At 42.0% G+C, this 3,847-nt stretch overlaps 1 non-coding gene across 1 annotated transcript; it reads right to left on the minus strand.

Moving 5' to 3' along the window:
• Positions 1 to 331: 331 nt before the first annotated feature.
• On the minus strand, positions 332 to 437 carry LOC140820846 (small nucleolar RNA R71). The gene has a single exon (XR_012115598.1). It is a non-coding gene; the product is annotated as a small nucleolar RNA R71 (small nucleolar RNA).
• Between the last annotated feature and the right edge of the window lie 3,410 nt (positions 438 to 3,847).

Here is a 3,847-nt window from a genome sequence, read left to right on the forward strand (position 1 = left end):
GGTGCACGCCCTAGCATTGTGAGGCCTATCGTGCGGGCAAATCACTTTGAAATCAAGCCCGCCATAATCCAAATGATTCAGAACACAGTCCAATTTGGAGGAACTGCAATGGATGACCCAAACACGCACATCGCAGATTTTCTTGAAATTTGCGATACTTTTAAATTCAATGGAGTTTCTGATGATGCTGTTAGGTTGCGTTTATTTCCTTTCTCCTTACGTGATAAAGCTAAAGCGTGGTTAAATTGTTTGCCTGTAGGTTCGATCGCTACATGGGAGGACATGGCGAAAGCATTTCTCATCAAATACTTCCCTCCCTCCAAGACCATGAAGCTGCGGGCAGACATTACAACATTCGCTCAATTCGATCAGGAATCTTTATATGAGGCATGGGAACGCTTCAAGGACCTACTAAGAAGATGCCCACATCACGAGTTACCACTTGGGTTAGTCGTTCAAACATTTTATTATGGTTTGCTTACTCTAACCGTACTATGATAGATGATGCTGCTTGTGGAAACCTTTTGAGGAAGACGGCGGAAGAAGGATATGAGTTGTTTGGAGGAGATGACTGCTAGCAGTTATCATCCTCAATCTGACAGGAACAACCAGCGGAGAAGTGCTGGAGTTCACCAGGTAACTGATTTTTCTGCTATTACTGCACAACTTGATGCATTGAACAGGAAGCTGGATGGCTTGAACGTGGGTTGCACAGCTATGCGTCTTCAAGAGATATTCTGTGAAAAGTGTGGAGGGGAATACTATGCGAAGGAATGTCAAGATGACAATCCATTCTATGTGCAAAATGAGGCACCAGTGAATCAAGTGGGAGTCCAAAACCGCCCAAGGCATGACCCTTATTCGAACACATACAATCCTGGGTGGAGGCAACATCCTAACTTCTCATGGGGCGGTCAAATAGTCAGAATCGACCGCAAGGAGGACAACAATATGGCAAACAACCGATGTACAGATCTGACCCTCCTAGAGAAGAAAAATCCAACCTAGAGCAGATGATGTCCAAGTTTATTTCATCCACTGAAACTAGACTACAAAATCAGGATGCATCGATAAAGGGGCTTGAAAATCAGATTGGTCAGTTAGCGAAGATGATAGCAAGGTAGAGAGCCAGACACCTTGTCAAGTAACACCGAGACCAATCCAAATGAGCAAGTGAAGGCCATTGAGTTGAAGAGTGGGAAGTTTTGGAGTCGAGAGAGAGAAAAAATTCAAGTGCCGGAGGAACAGACTGAGACATCTAAGGTAAGTCTTCTAACCCTACACTAGCACCCACTACACAATCAAAAATTGTTATTCCTCCACCTTTCCCTGCAGCATTGAAAAAAGCGAAACTGGATGCACAATTCGGTAAGTTTCTTGAGGTGTTTAAAAAATTGCATATCAATATTCTCTTTGCCGATGCTCTAATGCAAATGTCTAGTTATGCTAAATTTTTGAAGTACACTTTAGCTTATAAGAGGAAGTTGGAGGATCACATGACAGTGAACTTAACTGAAAATTGCTCCGCTTTGTTGCAAAACAAATCCCTCTGAAACTAAAAGACCCAGGGAGTTTCTCTATTTCTTGCATGATTGGTGATGTGTTGTTTTCATAAAGCATTATGTGATCTTTGGTGCAAGTATAATCTTATGCCATTGTCTGTGTTTAGGAAACTTGGGTTGGAGAGCCTAAGCCGACGAGGATGTCCTTGCAACTGGCTGACAGATCTGTCAAGTACCCCCACGGAGTGAGTGATTGAGGATGTGCTAGTGAAAGTGGATAAGTTTATTTTCCTGCTGATTTCGTGGTGCTCGACATGGAGGAAGATACAGAGATGCCTCTAATTTTGGGGAGACCGTTCCTTGCAACTGGCAAGGCACTGATTGATGTGCAATAAGGGAAGTTGAGATTAAGAGTGGGCGAGGAAGAGATACTTTTGATGTTTTAATGCACTTAAGCACACACTGCATTCTGATAGTTATTTAAAATTGATGCTTTTGAATCTCTTGTGTCTCACTATGTGCAGGATGATCTTAGGGACCATTTGGAGGCCACCATCACTACTGAATTGGGAGAAGAGGAATTGGATGAAGAAAAGCTGAAATAGTGGCACACTTTAATGCAACCATCCATGGATAAAGCCAATAAGGATGCGACTGGAGGATCTAGGAGAACGAAGATATTTGACCCCTCAAAGGTCAAGCATCGAGGAGCCACCGACACTTGAGCTAAAGCCGTGCCTCCACACCTCAAGTACGTTTACTTAGGTGAGAATAACACATTACCTGTCATTATTTCTGGTGCTTTGACATATGTGATTGAAGAAAGCTTGTTGGAGGTTCTGAAAGCGCACAAGGGTGCATTTGCGTGGAAGGTGGCAGATATCAAAGGGATCAATCCATCAGTCTGCATGCACAAGATCTTGATGGAAGACAAGTACTCACCTCTTGTGCAACCTCAGAGAAGATTAAATCCAAAATGCAAGAGGTAGTAAAAGCAGAAACGATTAAGCTTCTCTATGTAGGTATTATCTATCATATATCTGATAGTGCATGGGTAGTCCAGTTCAGTGTGTGCCAAAAAAGGGTGGGATTATTTGATTACAAATAGAATAATGAAACTAATACCCACCAAGAACTGTACGGGATGGCGTGGTGCATTGATTATAGAAAATTGAATGATGCACCGAAAAGACAACTTTCCACTTCCCTTTATTGATCAATGCTTGAGAGGTTAGCGGGTCATGAGTTTTATTGTTTTTGATGGGTATTCGGGTATAACCAATTATGATTGCACCTGAGGACCAAGAAAAACCACTTTCACTTGTCCTTATGGAACTTTTGCTTTTGCGATGCCGTTTGGTCTTGTAATGCCCCTGCCACTTTCAACGTTGCATGACCGCTATATTCCATGATATGATAGAAACTTTCTTGAAATTTTTATGGATGACTTTCTATTTTCGGCCCTTCTTTTGATGACTGTTTGCAGAACTTGAAGGTGGTGTTGATGTGAGGAGACAATTTGGTGCTAATTGGGAAAATGCCATTCATGGTACAAGAGGGAATTGTCCTAGGGCACAAGATTTCGGAGCACGGATAGAGGTGGATAAGGCGAAAGTTGAAGTCATCAAGAACTTACCACCACCATCCTCATAAAGGGAGTTAGAAGTTTTCTAGGCCACGCCGGTTTTTATCGGCGTTTTATAAAAGATTTTTCAAAAATTGCCAAACCTCTATCTTCCTTACTTATGAAAGATGTGCCATTTGATTTCAATTCTGACTGTTTACAGGCATATGAGAATTGAAGGAGCGCTTGGTGACGGCTCCTGTCTTGGTAGCACCGGATTGGGATCTACCTTTCGAGATCATGTGCGACGCCAGTGACACTGCAGTGGGGCCGTACTTGGCCAGCGGCAAAACAAGGTATTTCATACAATTTACTATGCAAGTAAGACCTTAGATGAGGCTCAATTGAATTATGCAACAACTGAAAAGGAATTACTTGCAGTAGTATTCGCACTTGACAAATTTCATTCATACCTTGTTTTGTCCAAAGTAATTGTATTCACTGATCATTCTGCCCTTAAATACTTACTTGCTAAAAAAGATGCAAAGCCACGCTTACTTCGGTGGATTTTATTATTGCAAGAGTTTGACTTAGAAATCAAAGATAAAAAGGGGTTGAGAATGTGGTAGCAGATCACTTGTCTAGATTAGAATTATTTGTGATGATTCGTCATGCTATCAATGATTGGTTCCCTGATGAGCAACTTTGAGGTGAGAAATTGTCCTTGGTATGCAAATTTCGCTAACTTTTTGTCACAGGCACACCTCCACCAAACCTATCG

The sequence above is a fragment of the Primulina eburnea genome, unplaced genomic scaffold (assembly GCF_022965805.1).
Source record: "Primulina eburnea isolate SZY01 unplaced genomic scaffold, ASM2296580v1 ctg197, whole genome shotgun sequence".
Taxonomy (NCBI): domain Eukaryota; kingdom Viridiplantae; phylum Streptophyta; class Magnoliopsida; order Lamiales; family Gesneriaceae; genus Primulina; species Primulina eburnea.